The following is a 17016-nucleotide window of genomic DNA, read 5'->3' as shown; positions in this document are numbered from 1 at the left end:
ATTCTCAAAATGTTTTTACTGTCTGCTTTATATCAGCCTCTGCCAAGAATACCTATAGAGCAGTTTTAATACATTACAGTATAATCTTAAAACTCAACACAATGGGAGAAACACTATAGCTTAATATCAAATGAGGCAATCTTGGCTTCATTGTGTCTATTACAATACACTTTTCTACTGATGCATGCTTCATAAGTTTATTTCACTTTTTGGCCTTTAACAAAAAGGGATTTTGATTGTTTCCCCTTCAGAAGCAACTGCATTTTTACCTCTGCTTTTCTTGCAAGTGATTTAAAATGCTCCTCAAAAGAACTGACACTTTCAGGGGAAGAAATGAGGGAAAAAAGGGTAATAATAACTGAGGTAAGGTACATTCTTACACACACACACACACAAACATAAATAAATACTGGTTGCCATTGTTAAGTTGCTAGGTCATCTTCAATTGTTTTACAAACCCATGCACTGTAGCCTGCCAGACTCCTCTGTCCATGGGTTTTCCCAGGCAAGAATACAGGAATGGGTTGTCATTTCCTCCTCCTGTGGATCTTCCATCCAGGTATCAAACGCACATCCCCTGCATTGTGGGCAGATTCTTTACCACTTGAGGTCACCAAGGAAGCAAATATATATATACATAAACATTTGTTTTATTAACAAGCTCTACTTTTCAATAACATTAAGTATTGAGTTTTCTACAGATGTATTCATGCATTTAGAAGTTACACTCTTTGTGATGATAAATTATGATATTAAGAAAGCAATATGAAAGTTAATGCTGATTTATATTATTATTGTATCTGAATACATTTCCCCAATTAATAGCTCTTTTTCACTCACTTGTTATTAAATCTCTAATGTATTCTACTAGGTGCTAGCTAGATCCTGGACATAGATAGTAAGTAATATAGGAAATATTCTTTTTCTCCTGGGATCTTACTCCTTGGTAGGTCATGCAAACATTCATCAGATAATCACAGACATATGTAAGTATATATGGTAGAAAATGTTATAAAGGAAGAGTAGTCAGTTTCATAGGAGCATTTAACAAAAAAGTCTTACCACAACATGAGAAATTATACCTAAAGAATAAATAAATGATACCAAAGAATATAAGTGGATGCTAACAAGAAAGATGGGAGAAGTACATTTTATGTGCAAAAATTCTATGGACTTATATTTTAAATGACCCACAGAATGATATTGGTGGTTTTGAGAGAATAAATATAGCTGGCATGGCCAATCATGTTGGAATTCGTTGGCCATGGTAAGAATATTGTGTTAATCCTACAAGATAAGAAGCCAATGAGAGATTTGAATCAGAGGGTTCAGTCAAGGTGACTTATTTGCGTGCATTATTTGTGTGTGTTTATTTATTTATTTTTTTTTGCAAAAGATATCTGTGCTTCAGTAGGGAGAATGTATTTCTTACTTATAAATTCATAAATAATGAATCTGTGTTTCTGTTGGCATTTTTAATTCCACCATAATTGCTTTCCTGTTGGAAAAGGCTTTGAAAGTGTGATATACATTTTAAAAATATGAACATAAAACAATATGAATCAATACATAATAACCTGACAAAACAAAGCACCAGGCCCATATGGTTTCAAGGGGAATTTTACCAAACATTTAAGGAAGATTATATCAATTTTTCCAGAAAACAGAAGAGATCGAACCCAATTCTCCCACATTTTGGGTAGATTCTTTACCCTCTGAGCCACCAGGGAAGTCCAAGAATACTGGAGTGGATAGCCTATCCCTTCTCCAAGGGAACTTACTGACCCAGGAATCAAACTGGTGTCTCCTGCATTGCAAGCAGATGTTTTTGGCCAGCTGAACTACCAGAGAGCCCAAGCAGAAGTAAATAATTTCAATTCATTTTATGAACCCAGCATTTTACAAATGCCCAAACAAAGTAAAAGGACTATACACCGATACCTCTTAAGGATAAAGATGCAACATCTCCAAAAAAAATTTATATATATATATATATATATATATAAAAGCAAATTGAATCCAACAGTGTAGAAAAAAAACTATCCTCAAAGATCAAATGGGATTTATCCTAGATATGTGAATCTGTGATTCTCAACATTTGAGAATCAATTAATGTAACCCATCACATCAGCAAATTCAAGAAGAAAAATCATATAATCATATTAAAAGATGCAGAAAAAGGATTTCCAAAATCCAAAACCTATTCATGTTAAAAACTCTCAACAGAGGCAAGCTTCCTCAACTCCATCTTGTTTGCAGAAGATGTGATTGTCGATGTAGAAAATCCCAAGGAACAATAACAACAAAAAATCTCCTGGAACTAACAAGCGATGTAAGCAAGGCTACAGGTTCTGTCTACCACTAGAGTGACCTGGGAAGCCCCACAGGATATAAGTTTAAAATGCAAAAGTCAACTATTTTTCTTATATAGCAGCAATGAACGACTGGAATTTCAAATAAAAACCACAGCACCACTGACATTAGTCCTAAAAATACTTAGAAGAAAACTTAATAAAATATGCACAATACCTAATATGAGAGAAAAATACAAAACTCTAATGAAAGATATCAAAGAACCACATAAATGAATGTTATTTTATGTTTATGGATTAAAAAAATTATGATTTGTCAATATATCAGTTCTTGATTAAAAGCATTCCTAACTAAAAATTCAGTAAGTTATTTTATGGATATCAACAAACTGATTCTAAAACTTACATAGAAAAGCAAAAGACTCACAGTAGCCATTACAATATTGAAGAAAAAGTACAGTCGGAGGACTGATATTACCCAATTTTAAGACTTCTTATAAAACTATAGTAATTAAGAATGGCATTGGTGAAAGAATGGATAAGTGAGTGGGACAGAATAGAGTCCAGAAACAGACACAGAAATATAATCAACAAATCTTTGAAAAAGGAGCAAAAATCATACAATTCAGCAAGGATAATTTTCTTAAGAAAGGGTGCTGTTATGGCTGATTCATGTTGATATTTGGTAGAAACCAATGCAGTACTGTAAAACAATTATCCTTCAATTAAAAATGAATAAATTAAAATATAAATAAATGGTGCTGGAACAAATGGACATTCCCATTTTAAAAAAAATAAATAAATAAAAGAACCGACCTTACACGCTTCACAAAATTAACTCCAAATGGATTTTAGATCAAAGGTAAAATGCAAAACCATAAAATTTCTAGAGGATAACATAGGAGAAAATCTAGGTAACCTTCAATTTGGCAACAAATTTTTAGGTATAACACCAAAAGCATGATCCATGAGAGAAAAAAATGATGTTAGACTTCATTATAATTGGAAACTTCTGTTCTATAAAAGTTACTATTAAGATAATTAAAAGACAAGCTACAGATTAGGAGAAACCCTTGCAAAAACTGTATCTAACAAGGGCCAGGCATTCAACATATATAAAGTACTGTTAGAATTCAAAAATAAGAAAACAAAAAAAAATAATTAAAAATTAAGCAAAATATCTGAACCAATGAATAAGTCTATGAAAATATGCTCAACATCGTTTGTCATTAGTGGATTGCAAATAATAATAATGATAATAATGTACCACTACACACCTATTTACTTATTTTAATGGCTAAAATACAAAATACGGACAGCGTATTCAATTGTCAGTGTGAACGCAAAATTGTAAGGCCACTTTGCAAGATACTTTAGCAATTTCTTGCAAAATGCACCTACTCTTATCGTGCATGCGTGTGTGCTAAGTGGCTTCAGTCGTGTCTGACGCTTTGCAACCCTGTGGACCATAGCCTGCCAGGCAACCCACTCTAGTATTATTGCCTGGAGAATCCCATGGACAGAGGAGACTGGCAGGCTACAGTCCATAGAGTCTCAAAGAATCGGACACAACCGAAGCCACTTAGCATGCACTCATGCACAAAACAGGCAAGGAGGTTGGCTTGAGGCCTTGGACACCTTGACAGAGGCCTGACCAGGCTCTGGTCAGCAATAGCTAATGCTAGACAGAGGCCACGGTCCAGGAGCTGAGGGGCAAGCCTCCCTCATGAGGGGACAGAGAACTGTGCCAAGTGGGGACTCTTGCCCTGGTATAAGCAAATAGGCAACAGGGTCCACAGAGAAATAGAACCAGTCATGGCTTTCTTGATATAAAATAAGCCATTTTTTGCTTAAGCCATTTTTTGGTCTTAGCCTGGCCACAGTGCTCGCCCTTGAACAGCTCTCAGTAATTACTGATCTTAAGGGAACAAAGAAATGCAGGAACAGAGGGAAAGCAGTCAAGAAACAGTTCGGTGATAAAAAGGGTCTCAGTTCCTTCTTAAGGGATACACAGACCAATCTGATATTGACCTCAGGTGACTTGGGCTTCCAGCGGCTTGGAGCAGGGCTTGGGTTTCCAGCCAGAAATTGAGGCTGGGTGGTGACCGTGGAATTCTCTACTTATGAATACTGGAGTGGATTGCCATGCCCTCCTCCAGAGGATCTTCCTGACCAAGGAACTGAACCCTCATCTCTTAAGTCTCCTGCATTGGCAGGCTTTACAACTATAGCCACCTGAGAAGCCCACTCTTACCATATGATCCAGTAATTACATTCTTTGATATATACCCAAATGAGTTGAAAACTTATGTCCACATGAAAATCTGTGCACAAATACTGATAGCATGTTTATTCATAATTGTTCAACATTGGAAACAATCAATGTATTTTTTAATAGGTAATTGGAAAAGAAAAAAATGCCATTTATTTTTTCCATAAAGTATCAAGTGAAAAAAAAATCACTTGGATTTTGAAAGAAGTGGGCAAATATTTTATATCCTATCAATGGCATAAAAGTAATTAATATGCAAGTGGTTTCCTAGAATATAAACATTTGAACTTGAAATTGGATTGTTGTACAGACTATTTGTTTATTTTTGAAAGGTAAAAATGGCAGCATCTTTTATAATTATCATAATTATTTATTTTATTGAACTATAGTTGATTTATAATGTATTAGTTTCAGGTGTATAGCAAAGTGATTCAGTCATATATATACTTTTCTTCAGATTCTGAGATTATTATTTTGCTTAAAACATATAAATGTATATAATTTGTCAAAAAAGACTAAAGACTTTTTATTATGTAAATATGCAATATACTTGATCTTCCCTGGTGGCTCAGATGGTAAAGAATCTTCATGTGATGCGGGAGACAGAGTTCAATCCCTGGGTCAGGAAGATCACCTGGAGAACGGAATAATGGCAACCCACTCCTGTATTCTTGCCTAGAGAATTCCATGGACAGAGGAGCCTGGCAGGCTACAGTCCATGGGGTCTCAGAGAGCTGGACGTGGCTGAGTGAGTAACACACACACACACACACACACACACACACACACAGAGCATACTTTGTATCTCAGTTTCCTGAGAAGATAGTAATGCCTGTTCTTAGAGTCACCTTCATGAGTAAAATAAAAAAATGTATAACTAAACAGTACGTGATATCTTGGTTTCTTTCACTGTTCCTGTGTATATTCAAATACAATGCAGAAGCACACTTACATATCCAAATACAAGTTTATATTTCTTATAGTTTCAGAATTCTAGGGGATGAAGCATAGCCTGCATCTGAGGCAGGGCTCAGCTTAATATAAGCGCAGTGGTAATTAGGCTGAAGGCTCTCAGATCTTGGACAATCAGCTATAGAGAGAGGCTGTATACTTGATGCTCTGAACGTGCAAACATCTCATAGTTCCATACCACGTTAAACTGCATGAAACCAGTCTTGCCATTCTCCTATTTACAGAGACTCCAGAGAATCAGAGGGCCTGAGTGCTCAGGATGACTGAAACCAGAGGGGAAGATCTCTAAACAGGCAGTGGTGGTCAAACACTTTCATTTCCCGTGAACAGTATAAAAGATTTTGCAATCTAGATAAGCCTCTTTTCATAGATTGAATCCACTCCAAAGGGCATGTGAACTGTTGATAGCCATCAACTCTGAGAGTCAGTTTATTTTCTAAATCCCAATGCCTTGTGTGTCTAATATCCACTTTCATTTTCTCTCTTTGTGGAAATAATGTTTGTATTGTTCTGCTATCGGTAAAAATGTGTACAGGGAAACTTTGGAGGAAATTTGTTCTGACACCATAAACAGTAAATAATTTTGGTCTGTTTATACTGATGAGGAAGCTGATGTGTATTCTTTGTCATTTCCCTCTCTCCACTGTTATTACTGATATTTAATTTTGAAAGGATGGTCTTTGGAAAATGATAGTGGTTGTTGGGTTGTTTTAAAGGAGAGGTCAGTTTCTCATTTTAGGCATGGACATGAGATTTTCAGATAGCATGATGGTGTTGGAAGGTAACATTCAGTCTTTTATCTTCTAGGATGTTAAGCAGCAGCCCTGGCGTTCATAATTCCTATTGTTTATTTCACACTCTATCTGTTCCAATTCCTTCTCTACTGTCCCCTAATTCCACATATTAAGATTAAAAACATCACAGGAACTGCACTTCAGGATGAACACCCCACATCCTTTCTGAAAGTGAAAGTTGCTCAGTCACGTCCAACTCTTTGCAACCCCATGGAGTCCAGGGAATTCTCCAGGTCAGAATACTGGAATGGGTAGCTGTTCCCTTCCCCAGGGGATCTTCCCAACCCAGAGACAGAACCCAGGTCTCCCGCATTGCAGGTGGATTCTTTACCAGCTGAGTGACCAGGGAAGCCATCCCTTTTAAAGTCCAGGAATTTATCCAATACTAAAAAAAAATGATAATAATTTGCGTGCACCTGTTGCCAAATAGGCAATGGTACAGGATAGGAGCTACAACAATGCAAAAGATAAGTAAAACCTAACCATATGAAGTTTACATTCTAGAGACAACAATAGATGATAAGTGAATCTATAACCTTTGATATGATGATCATATATGTTATAAAGAAGAAAACAAAGAGCTAGAATAGACAATAATGACTTGAATTGGGCAAGATTTAATTCAGACAGGGGCTCACTAAAATTCTGTTAAAGGTAATATTTAAGCTGAAAAAAAGAAGAAAGAGTACAACAGACAAACAGGGGAAAAATCTTCCAAGCAGAGTTAACATCAGGTAAACTGTTGCTGAGCCAGCAAAGGACTTAGAACACCTCACATCTGAAAGATGATCAGTAAAGATGTAGTCCACGAGTCACGGTGGAAATTGTACAATAACGCTGAAAAGATAGTGGATCATGTTCAGAAGGGCTGAAGGCTTAGGAATGGAGTTTCAAGCTGATTTTTATTTCACCAGCAGACCATGGAAATGCTTATACAGGAAGCAACAAACTTACATTTAGATTTAAAAAAAAAATAAGTTCTTGCTACTAAGTGGCAAATACATTAGGGTGAAATGTGGATAAGTGTTGGTCACATAGAAGAAAATGTTGGTTTGGATTAAAATAGTATATAAGGGAGATACAGAGAAGATGACCCATTTAAGACCTACTTTGGAAGCTGAATTGGTAAGATTTGTTGATGGACTGCATGTAAATAGGAATAAAATAAAATAATTAAATAATTGAAATAGGAAAATTAAAACCACCAAATCAATAAATAGTATTTAGTAAGAATTTATTGAGCATATAAGAACACTTCACAAACTGTAGGGAGCTTTGGAATTTAAAACCGATATGAAGCTCTGGGGTGTAATGTTATTATAGCACAGATTATAAAGTAAAAATGAAAATGTTGTTTAACCTATAGAATAATTGGCTACTGCAATGGGGTTTTCCAGTTGGTGGAAGATTGCTTAAAAGCGAGCATCTTATACCGTATTTAGGAAGATGACCTAAGTTTCTTGTATGATTATCACAGGCATTGATTAGAGATAACCTGTCTCATTTGTACTTTAGCTTATTAAGCAAGAGGTGCTTTTGAATATGTAGCTTATATGGTTTGTGTCTCCTAAGGAAATTCTCAACTCTAGTCTCAATTTGTATTTTTTAACAATTTCTAGATTTCTGACATAAGAATTTGTAATCTGGTGGTTCCATTTCCTGGCTTCCCTAGTGGCTCAGAATCTGCCTTCGCAATGCAGGAGATCCTGGTTCAGTGTTTAGGTCAGGAAGATCCCCTGGAGAAGGAAATGGCAATCCACTCCAGTATTATTGACTGGGAAATCCCATGGACAGAGGAGCCCAGCAGGGTACAGTCCATGGGGTCACAAAGAGTCAGACATGACTTAGCAACAGAACATGTCCACAAAGCGCCATTCCCTAAGACAGGGAAGTTTAAAGCAAAAGCAGTGGGAATCAAAGTCATTTTATAGTCAATTTAATTTTGAGGTAGCTCAGGAACATCAACTAGTGCAACCAGTACAATTGCGAATCTTTATAACTCAGATGTGAAGTTGAGTAACATAAAAGAGATGACTTATTCAGGAATAGAGATTGCCTTGCAATGGAGAAGTGCATGATGACACGCTGAGAAACTCAGTGTTAATAAGTGTTTGAAAATAGTTTAAATTGTATGTCTTCATGATTCATCCAGGTACACATGACAAAGAATGTTTTCATGTACATGTTTATGATAAAGCTCAGCTTGCGATTTTTTGTATTGGCTTTGAAATGCTGTAGACAGATTCCGTCCTAAGTTTAAACCCACAATGTTCAATTCTACAAAAAAATGGTATTTTATGAAATCATGGAACCGTCCAGATTATTCTGTTCAATGCTTGCTTTTCCATTGAATAATTGCACCATGTTTAGTTTCCTTTGGCTAATGGAGGCAAAAATTGAAATTGTAAAAGCTAGGACACTGGGGAAGAGAGGTATTTTTTTCCTCCAGAAAAATATGCACAAACCTAATTTTACTTTGTGATTTCTATTCTCCTCTGCCAAAGGCACACTTCTCAGGAATAATACTATATATAAATCCCTTTATAATGCTGGTGCTGTAGGTAAGGATGTTTCAGCCAGATAAGTAGCAGCCACCAGCCTTGTTAGGAGATCAACATGTTATAAGATTTTGACTGAATATGGTACTTGTCATTGGGGACAAAATAACATCTGAGTGTTTTTTTTAAGATAAAAGGAAATTGACAGTCCCTCTAATCTCAATTTTATGGAAGAAGGAATGAAGGTGAAGTCAGTTTCTCAAGGTTAGACAGGTAATTAGGGGCAGAGCTTGAACTCAAGCCTCCAGACTGGAGGCCCCAGAGTGAACACCCGATGTACCCAGCGTGCATTTCTATCTGATGGAGCAGTCATTTCATCACTGAGCTCCAACTGAGCCTGTCTGACTTTTGGTGATACAGCTATTTAATTGAAGTTATAATCCTCACTACGAGCAAAAAAAACCCAAAAATCTCCGAGGGCCTATAGGAGTTTAAGAATTGGCTGAGACAGATCCAAAAACAGTTTTACTTTCTTCCACGTCACTAGTTGCCATTCTTTCCAGGGTCTGAACAACAGCTTCTGTGTCACTGTGACTCTAAGGTTAAGAATATCAAGGTTTAGAAAAGCACACAGATCAATCATTTCTCCCTTACATATTGCTTTGCTTTGTGCTAGGTTGCTTCAATGGTGTCTGACTCTTTGTGCCCCATGGACTGTAATCTGCCAGGCTCCTCCGTCCATGGGATTCTCTAGGCAAGAATACTGGAGTGGGCTGTCATGCCCTCCTCCAGGGGATCTTCCCAGTTCAGGGTTTGAACTTATGTTTCTTATGTCTCCCGCATTGGCAGGTGGGTTCTTCACCACTAGCGCCACCCAGGAAGCCACATGTTGCTGAAAAGTTTTAAAAATTGCAGATGTTGGGAATAACATTGGGTAAAATGGTAGTACATACATTTAGATGTTCAAGAGATTGATTTGTATTTTATATAATTGGTGACATATTTGTTAATAATCTCAATTCTGACAGGTTGTGAAAATCCAGTCTTGGTCAACTGAATATCGCTACCCATTCCCTGAATCATATAGTGGGTACAGAAGCTGACTTATAATACTGGTGAGGGGCAGGGCTGGAAGTTGCAGATGTGTGTAATTGAAGATGTGGTGAATTGGAAGAAGGGACATTCTTGCTCCATCTTGTCTTCACTAACTGGTCATAAAGAGTTCTCCTGGATCTTCCTGCTCCTCATCTGATGCTGAGTATCTCCATGCTACCTGAGTTGCACTAATCAGGTGACCAAACTGGCTCTTTCACTGGTGAATGTGATCTCCGGCAACACTCCCAAAACCTCCTACACTATTCACCAAACAGCCATTTCTATTTTGGGATCATGTGATTTTTTTTTCCATGTTATTCCACGAAATTCTGTGGCATCCCAGTTCTGCTCTTAAACTTCTAAATCTGTGTGTGTGTGTGTGTGTGTATGTGCATGTATGTATGTGTGTTTGTGCCTGTGTTTCTCACCACCATCCCTAGGCCTTTCTAGGAGGAAGAGCCTGGTGAAAAACCAGCATCTAAGTTCTCTTTAATTCTCCTCCCACTTCTTCACTGATAACATCTGAAAACATCACTCAGCCTGAGGACAGCATAACCTGGCACCTCACCTATTCTTCTACATCTGTTTTATAAGCTTAAAATTCACTGCTGCTAAGTTGCTTCAGTCGTGTCCGACTCTGTGCAAACCCATAGACAGCAGCCCACCAGGCTCCGCCATCCCTGGGATTCTCCAAGCAAGAACACTGGAGTGGGTTGCCATTTCCTTCTCCATGGCATGAGGACATGACATTTTGCAACCCCAAATCCATTTCCTTATTTTTCTACAAAAGTAAACCATGAAGAGCAAATGGCTGCCCAAAAGCTGAGATTTTGTTTCATTTTTGTTTGTTTTTCCATATGTTCTCAAACTTCTACTTATTTAGAAATAGTCAGTGGAATAGCTTCATTTGTGCTTTAAGTATGTTACTTTACAGGAAGATGATTCTCTCCGTGAGTGTCACTTTGGTAACCTGCTGTGCTACAAAGAAGTTACTTTAGGAACATTTTTTTAAAAAAAGTATTCTTTTTGGCTATCAGGATCTTCACTAAGCTATGAGGATCTTTTGTGGCAGTACATGGACTCTGTAGCTCCTGTGCAAGGGCTTCAGGGTGCAAGGGCTTTAGCAGTGGCACGGGAGCTGTCTAGTTGCAGCACGGGGGCTCTCTAGTTGTGGCGCACAGGCTTAGCTTCTCTGAAGCATGTCGAATCTTAGTTTCCTGACCAGGAACTGAACCCACATCTCCTGCATTGCAAGGCAGATTCTTAACTACTGGACTTCCAGGGAAGTCCCTACAAAGAACATTAATAAAAAATTTTTTTAATATAATTTATAGTGATAGTCCAGAGGTTTTCTATGTACTCTAGACCAAGTTTTGCCTCTTGTTAACATCTTACATCACTGCTATGGCATATCTGTCATACAAAGGAAGTGATATTGGTATATTATTCTTAATTAAATTGCATATTTCACACTCTTTAGTTTTTTCCTAATGTCTTTTCATTTCAGTTGTTCCAGGATCCCATAGTACTTTTAGCTATTGAGTCTCCTCTGACTCCTCTCGGATGTGATAGCTGCTCAGACTTCTCTTGTCTTTCATGACCTTGACAGTCTTAAGAAAAACTTTTTGTCTTCCTGAAAAAAGGAATTTTATAGATCAAACCCTAGATTTGTCTGCTACTTTTTTCATGATTAAGACAGAGGTTAAGACTTTGGGGGAGGTCAAAAGCCATTCTCAGCACTATATAGCAAGGATTCCTTGATCAACTTGACTTGTCACTGATGATGTTAATTTTGATCATCTGGTAGAAACAGTATTTGTCAGACTTCTCTACTGTAAAGCTGCTAATTTCCCCACTACACTTTGAAAGAAAGTCACTATGTGTGGTTCACACTTAAGAGTTAGGAGATCATGCTCCACCTCACTGAGAACATGTTACCTACACAGATTATTGACAATTTTCTATATGGAAGATTTGCTTCTCTTTCCTCCATTTATTAATTGGATATTTTTATATGAGAATGGACTTATAGGGGCTTTCCAGGTGACACTAACAGTAAAGAACCAGTGGTCAGTGCAGGAGACATAAGAGATGAGGGTTCGATCCTTAGGTCAGGAAGATCCCCTAGAGGAGAGCATCCACTCCAGTATTCTTGCCCGGAGAATTCCATGGACAGAGGAGCCTGGCGGGCTACCATCATAGGGTCACAAAGAGACAGACACAGCTGAAGGAACTTAGCAGAGCATAGAACATGGACTTATATATATATATATTACTTTCTATTCTATGTTACCATGCAATACTACACTCATTATTTTATTGCTCATAAAGTTCTAGATTTGAGCACTTGAAGTCCTTTCAGTTGGCTCTCAGGTTCCTTCTCTTTTCCACATTGCTTTACTTTTGGAGTACTTTTATATTTCCTGAAACTACAGGATGCTCCAGGCTCATCTTTCATCTTCCCTTCATCCATTTCTGAAATAGGCCATTTCTTTTAAAGACCCTTGGTTTCCTTCATTGGTACTAATGTCATTGCAGAATGATATTAGAAAGCAAGCTCTGAGTTCTGCATATGCTCACTGCTAAAGGAATGTCAACTCATTGGCCCCCTTAGCATTCAGCGATAGGAAATATATGCATATGTACTAACCTATGTAAATACAAATGTTTAAGTTTATCGTTGCATGCTTTTATATATTTCTATCCGTGCCTCTTATTAAGCTACACATGAATTTATACTGATGTCTCTAATTCTAATCCAATATCATATAGTTCATTTAGTAATGGATTAGTGTGAACACATAAAGGAACACTATATAAAAACAAGTAATGGTTAACACTTACTTAATACTATGTATGGAGGATACTACACTGCCTATAACTGAGTCAGCTTTACCTAGTAGCTATTTTGGAACTGCTATGTCTATATTTGGATATCACCTCTGCTAATTACTGACTGTGTGTCCTTGTGTTCAGTTGTTGAGTCAGTCCTTGCTTGATAAATGAGGATGATAATAATACTTGATTCACAAGGATACGCGTGAGGATACATATCACTGTCAGATGTAGAACTGCTTAAAATATGACCTTCTGAACTACTGTTCATAATTTATGTCATATTAAAATTTTATTATGGTGTCAAGATATATTATTCTGTTATACCAAAACTTGTTTGAGATGCACAAACATAAAAGTGAGCTACATACACTGTGGTATATAAACCACTGTTCCATTTCTAAGGTTAGCACCTCATTGAAGCAATCAGTGAAGGTTAAGGAAAGAGAATCGATATGATGTATACTATTATACTGATTCCTTGAAATATGGAAAGACCTTTAACTCATACAATTTTAGGGCTTTTCCAAATAAGGCTCAAGTAGAGTCCTTAAACAGTCTAGGTACAAATGGAATTAGGAACATGCTAAGTATTCTAGCAATTAATTAAAGAAAATATTTTGAGGAAAGCATGGAACATTCCTTATGAAAGGGAATTGTAGAATATCATGAAGAAATGTAGGTTTTACAATCTGGATGCATTGTCACATTATTTTGTAAAAGTGCATGCATGCTAAATCGCTTCAGTTGTGTCCAACTCTTTGAGACCCTATGGACTGTAGCCCCCTCAGGCTCCTCTGTTCATGGAATTCTCCAGGCAAGAATACTGGAGTGGGTTGCCATGCCCTAATCCTCCAGGAGATTTTCCCAAACCAGGGATCCAACCCACATCTTTTGCGTCTCCTGCATTGGCAGACAGGTTCTTTACTCCTAGCATCACCTGGATAGCGGCTATTTTGTAAACACTCATGATCAAATCACAAACTTTGGTACCCCCATACACATCCATCACACACTGTTAGTCCTTTTATAATTTGCACATTTGGCTGAAACATTAATGAGTTGTAGATTTCCCAGCACAACACTCTTCATTGCTATAAACACTTATATTTGTTATATTTGCTCATAATTTCAATTGTCAAAATCTGGAGGATGTTCTTCTGTCTTTTTTTTATTTGAATATTTTCTGCTGCTTGAGTTATGAATAGGTTACTTTCCTAGAAACATGGGCTGTTGAATTAGAGAGAAACAATTACAAACCCTATTTGAACCCTGTTTACTTGTGAGATCTGGCAGGATATTTAATTTTCAGTCTAAGTATCTTTATATTTATAACAGGAAAATTTGCATCCATTTTATAGGGCTGTCAGAGGTTGATATAATCCATAAAATAAGAACATGAAAACAAGCACGTCATAAGCACAAAATTTGTAACTAATATCACTTTGCTTCTATTAACTACATTGCATTGTCTGTTCACTTGTTTTTCTCCTCAACTGGTCTGTGAAAAACTTGAGGGCTGGGGCAACTTTCACAGCAGGTATTTATAAAATCAAGGGTCATAAATTTAAAAATCATTACCCATTTTAAAGCTGTTAAGATATTAAGCATTTTCCTGCTTTCTTAGAGGGAGTGCATTGAACTTAACAAATCCCCTTGTCAATTTTCGAGTCTTTTGTGAAAATCTATTTTTTTTAATGTGCTGAATATCTTTATGCTTGAGCAATCCTTGCTGTTTTTTGCCTGCTTTTTGTTTTGCCCAGGCCTTCCCTCACTGTATGCTATTACAGTAATTCTCTTTGTTGTACTGATATCCCTGTATATCTCAGTCTTTGCTCTTCATAATCATTTATTTCTTTTAATCTCTTATACATATACAGAGCAGATTATCAATCCTGAAAATATTGCTTATAGTATATTATATTGATTCTGGATTTAAATATTAATATATAAATATGTCATGAGCATGAGTTTTATAGTATATTCTTTGGGACATCTAATTTTTGCAACTAGTATGCCTTTGATGTTGCTTTGTTTATGATTCTCTCACTTCCCTGTGCCTCAGACAGTAAAGAATCTGCCTGCAAGGTGGGAGATCCAGGTTCAATCCTTGAGTCAGGAAGATCCCCTGGAAAAGGAAATGGCAACCCACTCCAGTATTCTTGCCTGGAGAATCCCATAGACAGAGAAGGCTGGCGGGCTACAGTTCATGGGGTCGCAGAGAGTTGAACATGACTGACACTTTCACATCTTTCTTTACGATTCTCAGTTGTTGCAGAAGTACTATTTGTTTTGAAAGGTTGGTACAGGAAAGGTGAGATATTTATTATTTATGGCATAATGATAGTAAAATGAACATTTTTTTACCCAAGTTATGGCACGCATTGACATTATATCAAGTTATATCAAGTATTATCTCATTCAACCTCATTATTTTAGACATGAGGAAACAGATAAGTTAATTGACTCATGCAAATTTATACAACTGGCTATGAGAAGATATGAAAATTGAGCTAATAGATTTGAACTGATTCTGTGTAATTGTGTACTATGTTATATTGTATAACATTTTCTGGTGCCAGAAATCCTATGTAATGCCTATTTTTAATGGTACATGATGGTGATTAAAACATATTTCTAAAATCCAAAGGAAATATGTTTGCTGCAATATGTAGCATTGATCTAGATAGCTACCAAAATATATGAAAAGTGAGTTCTCTGAGCTTATTTTATGGCTTTGGGTTTGGAGGGTATTGTCTTGAGATTCTAGAATCAGGTCAGTCATGCTTTTCTACGGTAAAATGGTCTCTCATTTCAAAGTCTATAAAACACTTTCCAGTGTGTTGGTTATTCCTATGCTTGAAAACTATGCGAACTGGAAAAGGAAGAAAGATCTTTAAAATGTATATTACAGTTTTGACCCATGGGTTTAGCTCTTCAGACTTCGAGTCCCTAAGAACATTTAAAGTATATTCCCTCTTAACTTACTTACAAAGCTTTCAGGTGGCTTCACTGCACTTCCTATTTTTCCCAGATGTCTATAGATCATAACAGAGTTAGGAAAGGGAGATTTATTTCCTGCTCACTTTTCTTCACAGTGTCCAAGCTGTGCTATTCTATTCTATGGCATTTTTATGTGATTTGTAGTTAGAAATGTGTAAAATTTAGATCTAATACTTATTAGTATACTATTCCATATAAGTTCTGATAGGTAACAGATATGAGCTAGACATGCAAACTTGGATTTGCAAACCAAGTCATGGATTAGCAAATCCCATTTTTTACAAAGGCAGCTGATCACTTCATTGGCAGAGGAGAGGTTTTTTTTTTTTTTTTTTTTTTCTTTTTGGAAGGTAAAATATAATTCAACATTATGAACATTTTATAAGATTCTGATACAATGTTGACTCTTTATACATTTAAGGAAAAAGTTACTCTATATTTTGGGTCACTGTCATAGAGAAAGTTTCCAGAAACCAAAGACAGCAGGACTTACTTATAAATTACAAAAGACTGACCAAAATGTTTTAGCATATATATAATAATTATTATCAAGAGAAAGCCAAAGATAAGCATATATTTGAGCTTTTACTATATTATTCTGAAACAGCTAAAACCTTAAAAATTAAGTAGACCAGAATTAATGGCTTTATTCAAAGAAAAGACAAGTCAGACCTCAATCATATAGGCAGCATTAATTAACTTAATGAGAAAGGACTATCATTACAACATTTGCATAACCTTGAAAATTCTACAGAATGTTAGCTAGAATGGTATTCATAGTATTGGGTTGGCCAAAAATTTCATTCAGATGCATCCACTACATCTTATGGAAAAATCCAAACAAACTTCTTGGCCAATCCAATGCTTATACTTTCCGGAATAAAAATCTGCATTATTACATTTGATCCACAAAAGGATGCCATATTGTCAAGTGACAGCTTGGTACCTACTTATCATCACCATTTTCAGATAAAGAATACTTATTTGGAACTAGTAATAGAATTTGAACTTGAACCTGGATCCTTCAGTTTCAAAATTCATGCCATTATATTCTCTTTATTTCTCTATCTCAGAGGATAATGGTATTTCTTTTATGATAGTTCACATTGAATAATCAAGTTTAGCTCCTTATATTTGTAATATTAGGTATACAGGCAAACATAAACACATATTGCTTTTTTCAGTGAGCTAAATTTTAAAATAGCAAGTATTTTTTCCAGGTCAAGGTTAAAAAT

Source organism: Ovis canadensis, chromosome 15 (assembly GCF_042477335.2).
Source record: "Ovis canadensis isolate MfBH-ARS-UI-01 breed Bighorn chromosome 15, ARS-UI_OviCan_v2, whole genome shotgun sequence".
Taxonomy (NCBI): domain Eukaryota; kingdom Metazoa; phylum Chordata; class Mammalia; order Artiodactyla; family Bovidae; genus Ovis; species Ovis canadensis.
Note: the sequence above shows the minus strand (reverse complement) of the source record.